At 41.2% G+C, this 21,745-nt stretch overlaps 1 protein-coding gene across 4 annotated transcripts in view; it reads right to left on the bottom strand.

Annotated features, from left to right (window-relative positions):
* The window catches only part of Csnk2a1 (casein kinase 2 alpha 1), a 36,338-nt gene extending 19,125 nt beyond the window's left edge, over positions 1-17,213 (bottom strand). Inside the window, exons 1-3 of one of the 4 annotated variants that reach the window (XM_076929974.1) lie at positions 17,056-17,197; positions 5,762-5,859; positions 5,034-5,095 (exon numbers count right to left, since the gene is read on the bottom strand). The gene's annotated coding sequence lies outside the window, so the exon portion shown is untranslated. Of the gene's footprint in view, positions 1-5,033; positions 5,096-5,761; positions 5,860-6,545; positions 6,596-15,740; positions 15,841-17,055 lie in introns of those variants that run through there. The other 3 variants (XM_034494402.2, XM_076929975.1, XM_076929976.1) reach the window with 3 other exon arrangements.
* Positions 17,214-21,745: the final 4,532 nt, after the last annotated feature.

Below are 21,745 nucleotides of genomic sequence, written 5' to 3'. Positions count from 1 at the left end.
TCTTTATAGCCCTGGCTGGCCTCGAACTCAGAAATCCACCTGCCTCTGACTCCCAAGTGCTGGGATTAAAGGCATGTGCCACCATGTCTTTGTAAGAGAGCCTGGTAAATAAAAAACAGCACCGAGTAGATGCAATGCCAGTGTTTATACAGAAAAATTGAGATAAACTTGATTTCAAACCTAAAAACAGAACTTAAAAAAAAAAAAAAAAAAAAAAAAACTGCTGACAGGGTGTGGTAGCAGACACCTATAATCCTAGCACTTAGGAGGTGGCCTAGGATTTCTAGGTCATTATCTATATGGAGTTTGAGGCCAACTTGGGCAGGACACCCTGTCACAAAACAAACAACTGCAAATAAACATAGATCTTCAGAAAAGGGTCTAGCACACAAGGAAGAGGCAGAAGAAATAGAAAATTCAGGGTTAACCCTATTTATCAAGTTGCCAGCCTAGGCAACATGAGACTGCCTCAAAAACAAAAGAGCAAAAACCCACAAACAAAACAAATCCCACAAAACAAAATCTGGGGGGAAAACAGTACATTTTTATACCTGTGCTATCAAATCAAATATCTTCCCTGACATTTGTCTTCTTTCACTGAAACCCCCACAACACTTGTTGATCCCTGTATTGCACATTTAATAAAAATGTACTGGGTCTTCCAAGTGATATATGCAGTTTTCTGGTTCATAATACCGAACTTTGAATAAAGAGCCAGTCTGGTCTACACAGGATGCGGGACAGTCAAGGTTACATTGCAAGACCCTGTCCTACCACCATCACACACAACAAAAAACAAAACAAAGCACAACACAAATCCAATCAAAAAGGAAGCAAAGGAGACATAAGAACAACATACTTCTCTGGGTCTAACACTGACAAAATGAGACAGAGGCAAATTAAAGATTTATACTAATGTAAAATTATGAAGTTGATATATAACTATATTAGGAAAAATTCCTGAAATAACTAGGTGTGCCCACATGTATACATACATAAGCGCACACTCATAAATGAGAATATATATACTACTAAATATTAGATTGAGTGGGGGCTGGAAGGATGGTTCAGCTACTTGTGGTATATGCCTGTAATTCTAGTACTAGAGAGATTCAGTCAAGATTTTCTGAGGCTCTGCTACTCAGACAGTTCAGCCCTAAACTGGTGAGCACGAGAACAATCAAGACCCTGTTTCAAAAAGGAGGTCAATGTATTAAAAGAGCATCCAAAGTTATTTATTCTCTGGCCACCACTACAACTGCACTTACATATATGCCATTGTAGGCACATAAATTGTATGACAGACATATACAAATATGTATACTGGTGCATACAGACATAAGCTAAGCTAAACAACCCTGAACCAACACCCCCCACCACCACCACCACCACCATGGGGTCTGGAAAGATGGCTCAGTGGTTAAGAACACTGGCTGCTCTTCCAGAAGTCCGGAGTTCAACTTCCAGCAACCACATGGTGGCTCACAACCATCTGTAATGAAATCCAATGCTCTCTTCTGGTGTGTCTGAAGGCAGCTACAGTGCACTTACATACATAAGCCTTAAAAAAAAAATTATATATATATATAAATATATATATATATAATATATAATATATAAATATAATATAATATAATATAATATAATATAATATAATATAAATATATATTATATTATATATATATATATATATATATATATATATATATATATAACTATATAATATATATATATAAAACTGTAGGTGTATGGTGGCACGTGCCCTTTAATCCTAGCACTTGGGAGGCAAAGCCATAGACAGACCTCTGTGAGTTCAAGACCAGCCCCAGTCTACAAAGGAGTCCCATGACAGTCAAGGCTGTTACACAGAGAAATTGTCTTGAAAATACAATAAAGAGTAACAAAACCAAAACAACAACAACAACAAAGCCCCAAACCAAAAAAACCCTAAAACCAAAACACCCCCCCCCCAAAAATGGACAACTTGAGTTACAAGGACACCAGTATTCTTTGCATTTCTTATACACTGTAAGACATTTATAATATAAAAATACAGAAGTATTTTCATTTTAGCCATGTGTAAGTGTACAACTTAGTAGCATTGAATATATTCATAATCTTGTGCAGCTATCAATTCACCACCTATTTCTAGAAACTTTCAAATGGAAATTGTATGTCCAGTGAAAATGAACACCCATATTTTGTACCTAGCTTCACTTCTATTTGTTCTTCAACATTTGGTCTATTTTCTAGTAGTATCTTAAGCTTCACCCTCTAGAATGCCTTATAATTTCATTCTTTGAGGAAGAATAATATTCTACTGCATTTATGCAGTGTACTTTGCTTATATACTCGTCTGATGGCCTGTACACTTGACCTGAGGCAACATTTTAAGCTACTGTGACCGGTATTGCTATGTACATGGGTATAGAAGTATTTGAAACCTTGCTATAGATTCAGAACTGTTGACTTGTGGTAATCTGTTGGTTTTCTGTTTGTTTGGTCTTTTGTTTTTCCTAGACAGGGTTTCTCTGTAACTCTGGCTGTCTTAAAACTTGTTTTGTAGACCAGGCTGGCCTCAAATTCAGATTATCTGCCTGCCTCTAACTTCCAAGTGCTGGGATTAAAGGTATGTGTCACCACCACCTAGGGTGGATTTTGAGTCACCAATGCCTGGGGTAAGATTTGAGATAGGATTTACTATACAGCCCAAGCTGGCCTTGAATTTACAATCCTCCCACTTCTGCCACCCAAGTGCTGTTTCCAATTTGTACTTCCTTTTATCTGTTTATTGGTGATTTTAATCACTTTAATCAAAGAAATATCTATCCCAGAGTGTCATCCATTCTGTTGTCTACAATTTTGGTGTCACATCAACAATACTATTAATCTCTGTCTCACAATTAATTTTGAAACCATTTACAATAAAAGTTTAAAATAGTGGGTTTATCCAGTCACTCTTAGAGTTAAACTGAATCTCAACCTCATACCCACTATAAAATCAATACAAAATCCATCTAGAATATATGAACAACTAAGAAAATTATGCCCCAAGGTCAGGAAGAGGGCTTTCAGAACAGACCTAACAACCCGAGTTTGGATCCCTGAAATCTATGGAAGAGTTGGCCTGTCCTCTGACCTCTATCCACACAGGTCTTTTTTAAAAAGAAAAAAAAATGCCACATGGATACCATACGTACTCATAAAATAAATCCTTAAAAAGGAAGGAAAGGATGAAAGGACAGAAGGAGCTAGAGAAATGGCTCAGTATTGACAACACTCACTACTCTAGTAGAGGACCTCAGTTTTGTCCCCAACACCCACATTCCTGATCATTTGTGACTATTGTTCTAGGGTATTCAATGTCATTTTCTGGCCTCTCCATGGACACTGCACACAGACAGTGCACAGACATTAATGCAGGCAAAATACATACACATAAAGACATAACCTAGAGTCACTTGGGAAGAGTCTCAATAAAGGACTGTCTACACAGGCTGGCCTAGGGACATGTGCCTTAAGACAGGCACTGTGTCCTGAACTGTGTAAGAGTGGAGGTAATATGACTAGATGTTTTCAACCCCCCACAATGACACACTATAACCCGAAACTATAAGCTAAAATAAACTATTTCACCCAAATTGTACTTTCTTGGGATTTTTTTTTCCTTTATAAACATTCTTTTTAGAAGACAGACATCGGGGTACACGTCTTTAACCCAGCTCTTGGGAAACAGAGAAAGATGGATCTCTGAGTTCTCAGCCAGCCTAGTTTACAAAGCAAGTTCCAAGACAGCCAGGGCTACACAGAGAAACCCTGTCTTGAAAATCCATCAAAACAGTACATTTAGATTTATTTATGTTTATTCATATTTTGCCTACAGTATATATAAAATATTTTATCACAGCAACAGAAATGAAGCCCCTCCCAATCTGGGCAACCAACCTTTTAATCACAGCACTCAGGAGACAAGAGAGGACTAGTAGTTCGCTGTTATAGCCCTCCAATGACCTGCTTTAAGCAGGTGCAGTAAGTAGGAAAAGCCTGTAATCCCAGAACTTAGCAAGCTGAGGCAGGAAAGTCACTGCAAGTTAAGGGCCAGCATGGACTACACAGTGAGGACGACCCTGTCTATAAATAGATAAATAACAAACAACACCACGGTTTACTGCCACACATGGACAATCATCTGTAAAATGATATTCAACTTTAGAATAATAAGACATTCACACAAACTTTTGTTGTTGTTGTTGTTTTTAGACAGGGTTTTTCTGTGTAGTCCTGGCTGTCCTGGAACTCACTCTATAGATCAGGCTGGCCTTGAACTCAGAAATCCGACTGCCTGCACCACCACTGCCTGGCCTTCATACAAACTTCTAATGGTTGGTTTCTAGAGTATCAGAATAAAATAAAAATAAAAATAAAAAAAAATAAAATAAAAGGGTTTCCTGAATTGTGGTGCTGCAACTTCAGTTAACAATTGGGATTTACAGAGTTGAAAAAAGAGGGATGTGGTAAATTGATGTATGAGATAAATACCTGAATCAGTATTTCATTTGCACCTCTAACTTCTACATGTATATTACACAAATCTAACAAAAGGAAACAAAGAACACGTTTCTCAACTACTGGCTTGGTTTCTTCATATATTTCCTCTGGAGTCTAACCCTCAGGTACATATGAATCCATTTTGGATTACCATTCTCCCTTGGGCTTCTGCAGGAGATTGGCTCCAGAATCAACCACCAGCAAATATGAAACTTTGAAGGAACTCCAAATCCTTATATAAAGTGACATTGGGCTAGGTATGGTGGCAACACCTATAAACCCAGCAATTATGAAGGTGGAGCAAGACTGACAGTTCAAAGCTAGCCTGGACTACATGAGACTGTTAAAAATTTAAACAAAAAAAAACACCAGAATTTTATTACCCAGATTATTTTATGATATAATGTTTAATGTACATAATACTCTATGTAACTGCTACATAAGAAGCTGTTAGAATATATGGGTTAGACAGTAACAGTCTCTACCTGCTTAGTACAGATGTAACTTGTTTTTCTGAATACAGTTTTTTCAATCCATGAAATTGAATCTGTAAAGGCAGGAGAACCCAAGGCTGATCAAAAAGAAAAAAAAAAAAAAAAGCCAATACAGCTCAATCTAAGTAGCAGCATAAATGGCTGGATCCCTCTCCCCCCTTTAAAAAAAATCCCAGCATAGAATTAACTGCATAACAAACAGCTCTGGGTAGACTGGAAAACGGGGTGGGAAGTAAATCATTTCTTGAATATATTGTTGGTATCATGTCATGTACAAGATAGGTAAAAATTCACAAGACAGGTTTTGGATATAAATTTAAAATGGTTTTGAGACATTCAAATGGAGATTCTGAGTGAGCAATTAGGAACCAGAAGTCTAGGGCTAAAAGAGGTTCTCAGCTTTAAATACCCAATTGTTTGTGTGTGTGTGTGTGTGTGTGTGTGTGTGTGTGTGTGTGTGTGTGTGTGTATGGAGGCGCATGCTTATCTGAGTGCATGTGTGGAGGTCAGAGGACAATTTGCAGGAGCTGGTTCTCTCCCAGATATCAAACTAAAGTGATCAAACTTAGTAGCAGGCACCTCTACCCAATGAGCCACCAAACTGGTCCAATTCAAACAATTCTATGAAGCAAACATTACCTTTCAAATAATCTACCTTTTCAAAACTACAAATAATGAAACAGCCTAAATAAATTCAAGACTAACCAAAGAATACCCACTACAAAAGAAAAAAAAAGTCCAAGTTGGTTGGTTTCTGTATCTTCCTTCCAATTTAACTTCCAAATTCCTGCAACAGCTTTCTGATTTCAGCCAAAAACTAAAAAACAAAAACAAAAAAACTTTAGTTTAACTACAGCCTTGAGCTATATTAGATGTAAGCTGAGATGGAGATGGGGTGGTTTTGAGGTGAGAAAAGCTTTCAAAACAAAGCCTACGATTTGTGATGTATGACGGTTATCTTGGTACAGGTATTCAGAAACTGTCGAATATGATGGGAGAAACAAAGCAATGAGCCAGGAACACAACTACACTTAACTAGACAGGAACCTAGGTAGCTGCCAGTGGATACTCAAGTCTTTAGGGCTGAAACCTGAAAAGCCTTCAGTACATCAAAAATGTGGAATGCTCTGACCAAAAGACGAATAGAAGCAAATTTTCATTAAAATTCCATTGAAAAATTAAAATTCTCCAACTAAATTACATAGGAAAATAATCAACATGTTTGAATATTCACTATTCTGATTACTAGGTTAATAGTCTTGGCATTGTAAAGGTATGAAGACTCGAAAGACTGCTTGTCTAGTATGTACAAAACCACAGGCTCTGGTACCTTAGGGATGGGGAGGGGGGTAAGTTTGGAGACTGAGGCTACAGCTCAACTATGAGCACCTGCCTAGCACATTTGAGGCCTTAGACATAGACCCAAAATCACACAGCCATGAAAGTACCTTCACTGTGCATTACGGTTTACCCCTGTAATCTCAGCATTCGGAAAAGAATCACCTCAAATCCAAGACCAATCTTGGTTATACAGGCTAAACCCTTCCTCAAAAACATCAACCCTAAAAGGAGAAAAAACAAAAATGAGATTAGTCAGTCAGTTGGCATACACCTTTAATCCCAGCACTTGGGAGGCAGAGGCAGGCGGATCTCTTGAGTCTGAGGACAACCTGATCTACACAGAAAAACCCTGTCTCAAAAAACCAGCCAACCAAAACAATAGATTAACTCCAATGCAGAGCTCGAAGGTGTGGAAGTACACGAGAAGACTACAAACCGTATACTCAAGACAGAGGCAGGACAATCCTCACAAGGTCAAGGCCAGTCTGGTCTAGATAACAAATTCCAAAACAGAATATACATTGAGACCACATCTTACAAACAAAAGCACTTGTAAACAAAGAGGACAGCCAAAGGACAACTGAATTCTATCGAGGGTCCATATGGTAGAAAGAAAAAACTCCTGAAAGTCATCCTCTGGCCTCCTCTCTCTCTCTCTCTCTCTCTCTCTCTCTCTCTCTCTCTCTCTCTCTCTCATGATCATCCCCATTTGCAACAAATCTTATCACTTCTATAAAAAGAGCAAAAAAGAGTTTACATCTTAGCTGAGTGTAGTGGCTCATGCCAATAATCCCAGCACTTGGGAGACTGAGAAAGGAGGCTTGATGAGTCTGGAACAACAAGCTAAGCCACATAGAACTAAGGGGAGAAACAGCATGGATTAAAGGTGTGCACCACCACCACCACCGCCGGGCTTGCTGAGTTTTAAGTGAATACCAGACTAGTCTGGGCTACAGAGTAAGACCCTGTCTCATTTAGGACTGTTTACCACTCTTCCCATTCTAGTTCATGACTTAAAAATATACAGCAAAGGCAGAGGTATAGCTAGTTCACTCCCCAGCATGTTGCCCTAACTCCAAATGAACATCCCCCCACCCCGTCCCCAAACACCAAATCAAAGCCAGACATGCAGGCCTATGCCTCTAATGCCAGCACACAAGAGGCAGAGACAGAAAGATCACTGCAAGTTCTATGGCAGTCTGGTCTACATATCATATTCAGTGGATAAAGGCTCTTGTAGCATGACAAACTGAAATCAACATACACACCTTTTATCCCAGCACTCAAGAGGCAGAGGCAGGTAGGTCATCCTTGTCTATATAGAGTTCAGGGCAGTCAGGACCACAGAAACAAAACACCCAAAATAAAACAAATTCATGCCGGGCAGTGGTGGCGCACGCCTTTAATCCCAGCACTTGGGAGGCAGAGGCAGGCGGATTTCTGAGTTCGAGGCCAGCCTGGTCTACAGAGTGAGTTCCAGGACAGTCAGGGCTACACAGAGAAACCCTGTCTCGAAAAAACAAACAAAACACCCCAAAACAACAACAACAAAAAAAAAACAAATTCATATCAGGAGGTGGTGGCACACACTACCCAGAACTTTCTTACTCCTCCTAGGGCACCTACACTCATATAGACAAATACAATTTAAAAAAAAACTTAAACAAACCTAGAATTTTTCCTGAGTCTGAAACAAGATAAATTCAATCAAGAGGCAAGAGAATCCTAGAGCTTGGAGAATTTTAAAAACGAGGAAAAATCGTTTTTAAAATTTTAATTTTAAAAATAGAAAAAATAGGTTTAAAAAAAATAGGAAAAAAATCTAGTCAAAACTAGACAACATATACTGCACCTGGGTAATGGAAGCAACCTACACATTGGGTGTGACATATTAAATCACACCTAAGCTGGTTCAATACCTTTACTTACCCAGCAGGCCACACCAGAAACAAGATGTGCAAGTCAAGTTTAAAAAGAACCCTTGGCATCCAAAAATGAAAACCAAGAAATTAGCAACATTAGCAATGACATATTAGTGGTGATTTCATTAATAACCTTCTAAAGACGTAGGGCACTAACTTACAGATGAAGAAACTGAAGATTAATAAGTAAGTCAATCCCATGATGCTATTACTCCAGCTGCAGAGGTGACAAAAGTGAGGATTGAGAGGTTGAGCTTTGATTCTCAACTTTCCAAAAGTAGAGTTCTTCCTCCAACCCCTCTAGTGACCCCCACCTCCCAGCAATTTTCATTAATTCTAAATCTCATTCTCCCCTATTCAATTCCTACAGCTGTCTTAGAAATTATACCCAGGGCACACAGTAAGGTCCTCATGGCACCACCAAAAAGTTAAGCCTAGACACAGTTGTTTTTTTTTTTTTTTAATGACAAATGCTAGCTAACTGCGAAGCTGGGGGTAAGGGTACCTGGAGGACCTTGGTATAGTACCTGCCACAAGAATAGCAAGCCTTTAGGGGCTACTAAATGAGTATCTTTGACTAGTCCAAATGGCACCTTTGATTTTTTAAAAAAAATTACTCCCTCCCCATTTTAGAGGGAGTATCTTTTCTTGAGACAGACATTATGTAGCCTAGGTTGGCCTCTACCTCAGGATCCTACAGCCTAAGCTTCCTCAGTGCTATGATCACAGGCACAGACCACCATAGGTTTATCTTCTGCTCATGGAAGCCAGAAGAAGATATCAGATGCTCTCAAACTGAAGTTACAGATAGTTGCAAGCCACTAAGTGTGTACTGGGAAGTGAACTCAGGCCCTCTAGAAAAGTAGCCATTGTTTTTAACTGCTGATCCATCTCTCCAGCCCCACCTATCTTCCCTGCACTTAGAAACAAGGTCTGTCTCTGTGCAGCTTTGGCAGTCCTAAAACTCAGAGATCAACCTGCCTCTGACTCCTGAGATTAAAGTCTTACAACACAACACCACCACCGCCGCCTGGCTCATACCCATTCTTTTTGAACAGCCTGGCTCATACCCATTCTTTTTGAACAGGATGATTTTCTTAAGATTTACAGAATGTTAGTGAGACAGCTAAATTGAGAAATGCCCATTAGAGCATTGTCATAACTAGAAAAATTCCAAGTGCTCACCTTTCTAAGCAGACTAAAATGTTTCAGCTAATAAAAACTCAAAAAAAAAAAGTGTTAAAAGAACAAAGGGCATTTGAGATCTGACACATAACAAATCATAAAAGATTCCTCTAACCATAATACTTAATCCTAAAATCTTAAGATAACACTATTTTTTCATGTAAGAAAACATCAAAAATGTAAAAAGAGCTTACCCACCATAGCAACTGTTGTTAAGTAAGTTTTGTTTTTAAATTTAAGGAAAGACACAGAATTTACAGAAACCAATAGAACACCACTCCTGGCTTCACCTTGCAATGTTGTGATTATCTATTACTTGAAATGTTTTTAAAGACTCAACCCAGCCAGGCAGTGGTTGTGCACGCCTTTAATCCCAGCACTTGGGGGGCAGAGACAGGCGGATCTCTCAGTTCAAGACCAAGCCAAGTCAGTTACATAGTGAGATTTTGTCTCAAGAACACAATTAACAGTCTATCTGTAATCCAAGCAGCTGCCACTTTTCCGTAATAATCCTAAAGGAATCTCCTTGTTCAAATAACTAGGAAGCAGGGAATGGGGTTCAGCTGTTAAGACTGTTTGCATGAAGCCCTGGGTTTGATCCCCAGTGGCGCATATAAGCCAGGCATAGTGGTGAATAGTAATTCCAGCACATTCAAAGCCAGCTTGGGCTACATGAGACCCTATCACAAAAAACAAAGGAATGAATGAATAAGTTAGTAAATATTAAGGAAAAGAGAAGAACAAACTAACTGGGCCAGGTTTGGTGGCTTGTACCTGAATTCCCCCACACTCAAGAGGGGGCAGCAGGACTGCCATGAGTTTGAGGGTCAGCTTGGTCTACACAGTGAAACCACGTAACAAATAAACAAACCCAAAGGAAAACAAAACAAAAAGATTCAAGTAAAGCTGGTTGGCCTACATTTCTAGTCCTGCTTACCCCTGGGTCGGTGTGTGTGTGTGTGTGTGTGTGTGTGTGTGTGTGTGTGTGTGTGTGTTTCCCATTAGGTAGCAACTAAAAGGCATGCCACTTTAAAATCCTCCATCCTAGGAACCAAAAGACTTTTAGGCTTAAGCAGTCAGCACTATTCTTGTGCAAAATTCAAGGCCCTGATCACTCAGTGAATTATGACAGACTGAGGAAGGAATAAACCCCTTTCCTTGGAGACAGGGTCTCTACATAGCTCTAGCTGTCCTAGAACTTACTATATAGACCAAGCTGGCCTTGAAACTCTCCACCTACCTCTGCATGCTAAGTACTAGGGTTACGTCTGCGTGCCATCATGTAATTTTAAATAAAAAAATGTAATTTTAAAATTACGTAATTATATATTATATTAATATATACATGAATATATTTTATATTATGTAATTTTATATCAGGTATAACAAGCATTATTAATTACTGCCTGAAAATCCTCAGCCCTTAGCAAATTCAATGGCAATTCATATCAGATGTAAGCTTCTGCAACTATATTTACACACAAGCTGTCAAATTATATAAACTTGATATAAATGTTATAAAACAGTTAATATGTTGTATATACCTTTTAGGCTAGGCATCATGTTAAACTGTGTTTATATAGTCTCTCAATCCTCACAATGAAGAAGCAGGCAGAAAAAAATATATATAGTCACAGGTATTTTACGGTGCTCAGAATACAGTTCCAAAGCCACTACTACCTCAACCAGGATTCTCAGTTACCCTTTAGAAAATAATTCTCCTTACTGAAAGTCTAAAAACCAAACTTAAGCAGGTAACCTCAGAAGTCTTTGAAACGTATCTTGAAATGTTATTTTTGTCAGCTGCATTTCAATGATTCCAACTTGATCACACTATTGAAGAACAAAGCCAAGCTGAGCATAGTGGATCGCACATGTAACATTAGCACCTGGAAGGCTGAAGCAGAGGAACCACTGTGAGTTCCAGCAAAATCCAGGCTAAAGCCCTCCCACCCCCCAGCGCTCGCGTTCTCTCTCTCTCTCTCTCTCTCTCTCTCTCTCTCTCTCTCTCCACACACACACACACACACACACCACCTTAAGCTATAACTACATTTTGTAATTATGATTGCTAAATCTAACATCAAAGACAGAAAACAATAGTTACAACTTTAAGCTGAATGTAAAGAACAGAAATGTGCATTCCATTTCCATCTCTCTAATATACAGGGTTATAGACATGGTCAACTATCAACTTAAAATGATCCTACCAAAGTGATCCAGCAATAGAACCAGCATTTTAGCAGTTTATCTAGTCCCTTCTTCATATTGCATCTTAAGTTCAGGAAAAGAATATTTAAACACCAAGATGACTGAGCTGTTATGAGCACCTGGGTTCAGGATTCCAGTTCAATTCTTAGCACAAACATAGTGGCTTACTACTATCTGAGAACTCTCTCCAGTTCTAGCAGAACCAACACTTCCTCCCATGGTCCCCATGGACACTAGACACATCTGTGGCATACAGACACATGTGCAGGTAAAACTCTCATACACAATTTAAACATCAAGCACAAGGCATAAATTCCACTCCATACCATTATTCTATGAATAATCTTTGCTGCCTTTGTTCTCTAGAAACCAACCACCCCAACATTCTGAGATAAAGCTGGCAAAAGCCAATCTGCTGTAACCACAATGTAAGTCAGAAGCAGAGTAGCTTAACTGGATCTTGTTGAAGGTCCAACTAGGCCAAACCCAAATATCAGCCAGCTATTTTTCTTGCTGGCCACTCTGAGGATCTGCTCCCTGCTCATTCAGGTTGCTTGTTCAATTTCTTATGGTTGTGCAACTGGAGGTCTGGCTCCTTTAATGGTTGTCAGCTGGAGCTCCCTTTGCTACATAAGGCTGCTGCTGTATTCATAATTTCCCGGTTGCCAGATCCCAGAATGGCAGGATGGAGTCCTTAAACTCTCTGCTCAAAAAATTTTAAGAAAACCAACTGAACAACCAAAAAGCCAGTATCACATGTAGCCCTGGCTGGCCAGAATTCACTTACATAGGCTAGGCGGCCTCAAACTAAGAGACTCATCTGTTTCTGCTTTCAGAATTCAGGACTAAGGGTGTGCACTACCTTATCCAGCAGGTTCACTGCTTTTTAAAGACCCACAGATTAGACTAAAGCTCCAAGGAAAACAGGACAGAGTAATTTTGAGTCCCCTAAAAGTCTGTATATCAGTGGTTCTCAAGCTGTGCGCCATGGCATTTTGGTGGTTGAATGATCCTTTCACAGAGGTTGCATATCAGATACATTACAAGCCATAAGAACAGCAAAATTACAGTTATGAAGTAGCAAGAATATCAATTTCATGGTTGGGGTCACCATAACACAAGGAACTGTATTAGAGTCACGGCATTATGAAGGCTTAAACTGCTGCATTACATAGTCCCTTCCGCCATATTACAATATTCTAGTATTAGGGATCCAACATTTTAGTGGTGTCATTTTGTCTTCAAAGATTTACATTGTGCTACTCACAAAACACATTCATCCTATACCAAGTTAAGTCCCCAACATGTCAAACTACTATAGCATCAACCTGAAGTTCAAGTCTCATCTAATTCTTCCAAGTTTAAAAGAAAAACCTGTATCTCATCCAGGAGTGGTCGTATACAACTGTAATCCAGCACTCAGCAGGCAGAGACAGGAAGATGAACAAGTTCCAAGCCAGCCTGGTCTAGTGAATTTCTAGCTAGCAGGAGATACACAGTAAAATCCTACCTTAAAATTTTTTAAAAAAAAAAGAAGAACCACACCAACAAAATCTTTTCACTTAATTTAGGTATAAAATGTTCTGGGCCACAGTACATAACTAAAACATCTAGAACATAAATGTAAGAAACACACCCAAAGTGACTCCATTTCATTGCCAAAGAAAATCCTCTGCTGCTTTTGAGTCCCAATCCTATAGGCTCTTGGTTCCACTTGAGATGTGCAGGCAGACAAACACCTCACTTTATGAAAAGTAACACTATTTCAGAGTTCAACAATCCTTTTCAATTTTTCCTACTTCTTTCAGTGGACACTAGGACATTGTTCCTGTAGGCATAAAATTATCAAAAATAATGTGGAACTTTCATGAATTGCACAGGGGTCAACTCCCTATAAAAGATATTCACAATTAAAGCAAGTTGCACCTTCAACATTTTGCTAGAACATCTAAGCTTAAAAAACAAATGCACAAAAACAAAACAAAAAATAAACCCCTAAGTTTATTTGCAAATAAACTTGCAAACTCTGCCTTCTATAAAGGCACAAGATACAATTTCAGCTAAGCCTGCTGGCCAGTCATCTCTTGTCAATTTCCAATAATGTATAACTCACTATCTCAACCTTCACTAGCCAAGTCATTAACATCCTCATTCCTACTAACAATCTGTTCTAGGTCTTCTCTATCATACTACACAAAATCCTTCCAACCTCCCACTGCCACTTCTATGCTTAAGTAACACACACCCTACTCCTGGTACCATGTGTTCTGCTACCATATCACAAACAATGTTGTGATTTACATGATCACAAAATTATTATAATTTCTATAGGTTGTAAATTGGGTAAGCTTGGCCAGGTTAGGATCTCAAGGACAAAAATCAAGTTGTCTGCAAAGCTGTTTGGCTTGCCAAAAACTCTACAGAAAAAAAACCACATTAAGCTCATTTGGATGTTGGCATTCAGTTCCTTATGGCTGTAGGACTGAAGTCAGATAGTTGAGGCTTGCCCACACTTTATTCCTATTCTTTTTAGCCTTCTCTAAAAGCATCTAATGGAGTTCCTCTCATGCTTTAAACTTCCCTGATTTTCCCCATCTACCCAACTCTGATTCCATCTGGAAAAAGTACTCTGCTCTTAAGTGGTCATGTGATCAATCTGTGACTAAGCCAGGATCCAGGTTAATTTCCTACTTTAAGATTTTAGGGGATGGAGATGGCTCAATGTGTAAGAGCAAGTACTGCTCTTCCACAGGACCATTTCTAGCACCAACCAGGCTGCTTCTATCTGCCTTGTAACTCCAGCTTCAGGAGACTTTTTTCTGGCTGTTATGGGCACCCACATACATATAATTTAAAATAAGACCTTTAAAAGAGTCTTAACTTTAATTACATCTTTTAGTCATTTTCTACTATATAACATTATATTTATAGATTGTATATGGACACTCATGCAGGCTTGGTATTTTCTGCCTGTGTATTATAAGCCCAAACCTTATTTTAGTCTTTAAAACCAATTTCTAAGAAAGCCTACCCTTTCTTTAAATGACTATATGATGTAAAAATGTTATCTTCAGGGCTGGTAAAGTGCTTGCTATGCAAGCATAAAGACCTAAGTTCAATCTTCAGCATCCACATAAAAAGTTAGGTGCAAACATCCCAGCATAGATGGGAAACAGAAACAAGAAGATCCCAGGGGCTGGCTGCCTAGCCAAATCATGGATTTAGTGAGACAGTCTCGGTAAAATAAAAGGCAGTGGGGCTGAAGAGAAAGCCTAGTATCTGAGTGGTTACTGCTCTTGTAGATGATTAAAGTTCAATTCACACCACCCATGCTGGGCAACTCACACATGTTTGTAATTCCAGCTCCCAAGTCTCAAACCCTCTTCTGGCCTCCTGGGCCACCAGGACTCATGTGCACACACCCACACACAGATACACAATTTTTAAAAAGTGGAGAGCAACTGAGGACCACACCTGACACCCACCTCTGGCTTTCATGTTCACTCACAGACAAAAATACATGCACACATGAATGCATACACACCCATGAAATCTTATGTTCAGTGATAAAGCCAATACCAGAAAACTGGGTATGGTGGATTATACCTGTAATTCCAATACTTCTGAAGGCTGAGGCAGGTGGACTCAAGACCATCCTGGACTAAAAGATACAGGAGTCCTTGCCACAAAACACAAAAGCAAGCATACAGCAAGAAAGAGCAAAAGAACCAAAAGCACACTGTGGCAATGTTGCCACTTGGTTCATGCCACTTTGTTACCCAACTTCCATGTAACCCAGAAACTGGTCCACCATCCCCCTAAAGTATCTGCTTTTCTGTTGTTTTCCATAAAAGCCAAAATAAAGTAGGTATGGTATGCTTAGTTTGTTGCAAAGAAAAGTTGCCAAAGAGTAACCTAACTTTGCAACTATTAATACAATCTAAGTAACTATCCAACCCTTTTCTTCTTTAAGTTACACATCCTCCCCCAATAACAAACTAAAGCCAAATCTTTCAAAGTCAGGGAAGGACAAACTTGCCTTGGTAGGACTGCACATGAACTTTTCAAGACATGTGCGAGAGGTTGTATATGTTCCGGACTTTCAGCCACAGGTCTACTGAGCAGGTAACTTGTAGTAACTAGAAAGACAATTGCTGAAGTGATCCTTAACAATAAACTTTACCTAGATGGTATCAATTAGCTCCTTTAGTAGCAATTTTGATCTATTGAGCACTTTCTGTCTGCTATAGACTCCAGAAAACACTTGATACAAATTGTACATTCCTTAAACTTACAAACAAGGGAATACTTCCATTTTACAAAACCTAGAGTTTAGGTCAGACAGCTAAGTCAGTAGCTCTGATATTTGAGAACCTAGAGAAGTAATTCATTTAATTTAATTCATTGCTACTGACCTATACCGCCAGTCATTCGACAAAATAAGGTCTTCAAGCCTCTGGGGGTCGTGGGGGGGGGGGGTAATCTTCCCTTCCTACTTTGGTTTTCATTTCTTCTCGACTATGCCCCTTCCAAAAGTATTTAAGTTACAAGAGAATCAATTCTACCCAATAACCTGTCACCTTTTCATAATACTTTCTTCCCCAACAAAAGCAAATTCAAGACAGCAATTCTCCCAACTCTTGACTGCTTCCCAAAACAAACTCCAGAAGTTTCACCCATCACCGACCTAATATAGATCTGTTCCAACACTGCAAAAATCAAACAAATTCGAAAGTCCTTTTCCTTCAAAAGGTCACTAACATATACACTCTCAGCCAACCTTTCTCCTTCTACATACCTCTCCTCCTCCACCCAGGTTCCCAAGGAGCCCTCAACCCCAACTCCACCGGTTCCGTCCCAATCCATGCTTCCCTCACCCTTCCTCTCCAACAATCCAGCCCCGGGTCCGGTCCACCTTGCACCGGGTCTGCAGGTAGGAAGTTCAGCCCCGCCCAGAGGAACCATAGGAAGACCCATCACGGGGCTGCCCCGCCGCGGTGCGCTTCCCCAGCAAAGCGTCCGCGCGGCCCCCAGCTCCCTTCCCCCTTCCGCCACCCCACCTCCAAGTTGTCCCTTAGTCTCCGCCCAGTCCAACCTCCCTCCTGCAAGAACCGAAGTCTGACAGCCAGCTCCCACCCTCACATCAGCCGGTCCCTCTGCCTCGCTCTGCGCCTTCTCGGGCGGCCAGGATGGACTGCAGGGGCCTCGGCTGCTGTGTGCGGCGAGGGGGGTAGGGAAAGGCGACAGGCCGCTCTGAAGACCGCTGAGAGCGTGCGGGGCGACCGCGCCCTTCTGCCTTGGCCTGGGCTCACCCGCGCGCCCCGATGACCTCGGCCCGCGGTTCCCACGGTTACCTGCGGTGGAAGCAGCAGCGGCACTAGCCGCGCTCCCCTATCCTCACACAGACAATATGGCGGCGGCGGAGGAGACACACGGCTCTGCCGCCAGCCGCAGGGACCAGAGCGAGGCTGCAGCCTCCGCTGCCGGAAGCGGAAGCCCCCTCCCAACAAGAGGTGGGGCGGAGCCGGAAAAGGCGGGGTCGCCCCGCCCTCGGAGGCTCTGCCAGATCCTGGTCCCGCTGGCTTGTTTTCTGTCATCTGGGAGCGTTCGGTGGTAGACTTGGAAGCTAAATGGAACGCTCATCGTAAGATTAAGTAGAATTCTAACAGAGAAGCGTAATTACGTCAGAACCTGTAATAGGTAACTAGACAAAACATAAGCGTCCCATCAAGCATACAAACGATGGTTTAACACTACCGAAAATGGCGTGTTTCCTGCACTACGCTTAGTGAGAGAGCAACCGGCCGGCAAGTCCCGAAGCATGCGCGACCTTTCTCGCGAAGCATCCTGGGAGCTGAAGTCTCTCTTGCCACGACCCCTAGTCTAGGTTTAGGTTTCCAGAAGCACTTTTTTTCCCACCCTCAAACTTCGAGTTTAGACTAAGGAAAGTTGCATACCATAGAGGGCGTGAGTTTAGAATCTAGGAAAAGATGGTAATAACCCTCTAGAGAACAAGGCCCCATTCCTTCTATGGAATCCTACCCAGAACTGCCAATTCAGAATACTGTAGGGTTTTCTACCTTTCAATCTGCCCTCATCCTCAGTATTTTTGCTCCGGTTTCCTCCTCCAAACAGACACGGGCACTTTCTGCTATGTTCTCCTTTCTTCTGTGTTCTCCTTTTGTTCAGATTTCTCCTGTGGATTCTCAAAATTCTCTCTCGTGCAACTAGACACTTGGCTTTATATTTAATACCCACCCCAACCCCCAAAAAACTTGGCCAGATCCCTTCTTTAGTTTCTTGCCTTCTCTAAAGTTCCTGATGTTTCCACTCACTGAGACTTCAAATAACTGCAACTTGGCAGTATCGCCTCCCTTTCCTTGAACTGTTACAATTACCTTGTGGATTGGATAACTTGTATGCATTTGTCGAATTTATTCGAGGTAGAGGGTGCGTGTTTTCTTCCAGAGGACCTGCTCTCCAACATACCATTGCTTAGCAGCATGAGGTCTCTAGCTGGGCTCCTCCATCAGACTGTGAGCCCTCTAGTAAACAGGGAGTACTGCTGACCGATAGTCAGTGTTGTCCTCACCTCTAGTAGGACAGAGGTGTGAGGGTTGAAACAAGGGTGAGGAGGCTGGGTTATTTCTGTACCAGCCATTATCCCCAGCTGCTTCAAAATAACTGTCTATTCAGGGATAGACTTTCCACCCTCTCCAGCCTCCATTTCACAGTTTGTCACCTGACTGGCACCTCTGCTCCCAAAGAGACATTCCTGCCCCCACCATGACATGGGAATGATGGTGGCTTGCAGTATGTACTGATGGCTTTAGAGAGGCGGTGGCTACCTTTAGAGTCACTCCCAGACAGGTCTGTGATATTTGATCCCAATTACGTTGAATATCCACAATTATCTAGGTGTCTGAGTCTGAAGCCACTCTCTTCTCTGGCCCTCAGTTTTCCCATCTGTAAACTGAAGTGGTTAAAAATGGAGACCCAAGTTTGCCCATCGGGGCAAGGTGATGCATGCTTGTAGTGGCAGCACATGGAAGGAGGGGAAATTAGCAGTTTAAGGCCAGCCTGGTATGCTTGAGACCAGTCACAGTCACAAACCAGAGGTCTACATCTGTGGGGGTGTAGCTCAGCTGGTACAATGTTTGCATAATGTCCCCTAAACTCTCAGATCAATTCAATAAACTGAACCTGATAATCCTGAACTGCAATCCCAGCTGTTGGCATTAGTGAGCCTGGGGCCAGTCTGAGATACATCAGATCCTGCATCCAAATAAATAAATAAATAAATAAATAAATAAATAAATGCTATGGAGGGTGGGAGAACCAAGTAGATATGAAATAGATTCAAAACCTAAATAGCCCTAAGTACTGTGAAGGAAAATGATAAGTACTTCTGAGTATTGAGTGTCTCAGAAGCTCCCTCTGGAAAGGTAAAAAGTAGGTACAGAGGTCCCAAGGCAGGAAAGAGCTTGCTACATTTAAAGGCAGCCTTTGTGGTAGAAAGCACTATGACTAAGAGAGACAGGAATCGAGAATATGGGAGTATAGACAGGACATCGGGCCATTTTGAGGAAGCCAGGCCTTCATCTGAGTGAAGTAGAGGCCTTCCTGGGCTTAGCACACCTGCTTGAGCAATGCCTAGGTGGCCTAACTGATTATTATGATTATCACCTAATAGATTATTATCTATTTTATTGTGTGTGAGAGTGGATGTATGTGCACCACATTTTGTGTCTATGCAGGTGCCTGCAGAGGCCAGAAGAGGACAAGTACCAGATCCCCAGCACCTGGAGTTGTGAGCCACCAAATCTCTGTGAGAGGAGCAAGTGCTCTAAACTGCTGAGTCATCTCTCCAGCCACCAGCACACCCCCATCCCCCCCCTTTTTTTTTTTTTCCAAAGAAAAGATCTTACCATACGTTTAGCCCAGGCTGGATCAAAACCTTGGCAATTCTTATGCCTTAACTTTCCAAGTGCTGAGATGCGAACCTCAGTGCAGGCTTAACTACCAGGATTGTTTTTCTATCCTATTTTAATACCAAACAAGCAAACAAACAACAAAATTGTGTGTGTGTGTGTGTGTGTGTGTGTATCGAACATCCTGGAATCAGAAAGCAATTTGGGGGAGTATGCTTCTTCCTTCCACTGTTTGAAACTTGGGGATGAAACTGGGGGAGGGGGGGTTCAGGCTGGCAGCAAGTGCCTTCACTAGTTGAGCCATCTTACCAGACCCCCTACTAGGATTTCTATTGCCAGATCCTGTTTACCTTTGAGGACAAGGATGCTTGAATCCAGAAGATGCTGTACAATCTGATTGGCTGAAATCACTGGATCTAAGAGGACTGCCAGGGTTACTACCAGACTAGCTCCACCTTCATTCCAATCTCATCTGCATGTTAAATGGCACTCTGCAGTGCCTTGAGAGTTGGCAATTATCATATCAACCACTGGAAAGACCCCTGAAAGGAGAAAGAGGGCTGGTACTTGGACCTGGGTTTAATCCAAATAACCTACAGGAAAGAAAAAAATCCAGATATGGTAGCACAGGATTATAATGGTATCACTGAGAAGGAAAAGAAAAGTAGGTGGAGCCCTGGAACTTAAGTCCGTCCAGCGTAGCCTATTTGGTGAGTACCAAGACAAGTAAAATACTGTCTCAAAACCAAGGTGGTGCCTGACAAGCAACAGCTAAGGTTGATCTATGACTTCTATAAACAAGCATAAGCATGCAGGCATAGGTGTGGATATATAAACATTAGGCCAGGAGAACAAAAGCCAAGTGTGGTAGCACAGTCCTATACTCTCAGCACTTGGCAAGTTCAAGGTTATCCTCAGTTATACAGTGAATTTCTAGTCCAGCCTGAGCTACAGGAAACCAGATTCTCTCCCATCAAATAAAAAGGTAATAACAAAAAGAAAAAATTGAGGGGCTGGAGAGATGGTTTAGTGGTTAAGAGCATTTGTTCTTTCAGAGGATCTGGGTTCAATTCTCAGCACCTGGTAGCTGACAACCATCTGTTATTCCAGTTCTAGGAGACCAACCCTACCTATGCATTCTGTGGCACATAAACCTACATGTAAGCAAAACATCCATATATATTTTTAAAAAGAAACTGAGAAGACCCACACACACACACACACACCCACCCACCCACCCATATATATATATGTTACATACATGGTTGTTAGTCAACATATTGTGTGCTGAGAATTGAATTGAGGTCCTATGTAAGAACAGCAATTGCTCTTGACCTCTGAGCCATCTCTCCAGACCCTATTGTTATTTATTTATTTATTTTTTTTTTAACTTTGAGACAACTCACTAAGTTATTCAGGCTGACCTTTAACTTGCTGTGTAGTTCAGGAGTCCTTGAACTTTCTGTCCTCTTGCCTCAGGCTCCCAAGTGTGGACCAGCCTTCGACTTTATCTCTTGGTTTCTTGTTGTTTTTGTTTTTGTTTTTTTTAAGCCAGGTTTTTTCTGTGTAGCTCTGGCTGCCCTGGTACTCAATTTGTAGAACAGTCTGGGTTTGAACTCCCAGAGATCTGCCTGTTTCTGCCAGAGTGCAGGGCCCCCAAGCCCAGCTAGACTTCATCTCTTGATGAAAGACACAGAAACATTGTACAGCTGGGTGCAGGAAAGGATGGAACTGTGGCCATATTTGATACACTATGTCTTATTAAGTAACCATATACATGGAACTGCTTAAAGAAATTATGTTACTTAAAGAAATTATGTTACAGCCAAACAGATTTTCCCCTTTGAGCGCTCTCTCTCTCTCCCTCTCCCTCTCTCCCTCTCTCTCTCTCCCTCTCTCACACGCCTGTATGTGTGTGTGTGTGTTTTCTTTCTTTCTTTCTTTCTTTCTTTCTTTCTTTCTTTCTTTCTTTCTTTCTTTCTCTTTCTTTCTTTCTTTCTTTCTTTCTTTCTTTCTTTCTTTCTTTCCTTCTTTCTTGGGGGTGGCAAACAGGGTCTCTTAACTAGCCTGGTACTTAGCTGCTGACTGGCCAGCAAGCCCCAGGGACCCACCT

This window comes from Arvicanthis niloticus, chromosome 2, assembly GCF_011762505.2.
Source record: "Arvicanthis niloticus isolate mArvNil1 chromosome 2, mArvNil1.pat.X, whole genome shotgun sequence".
Taxonomy (NCBI): Eukaryota; Metazoa; Chordata; class Mammalia; order Rodentia; family Muridae; genus Arvicanthis; species Arvicanthis niloticus.
The sequence above is the reverse complement of the archived record's forward strand: the minus strand, read 5'-3'. Positions and strand labels throughout refer to the sequence as shown.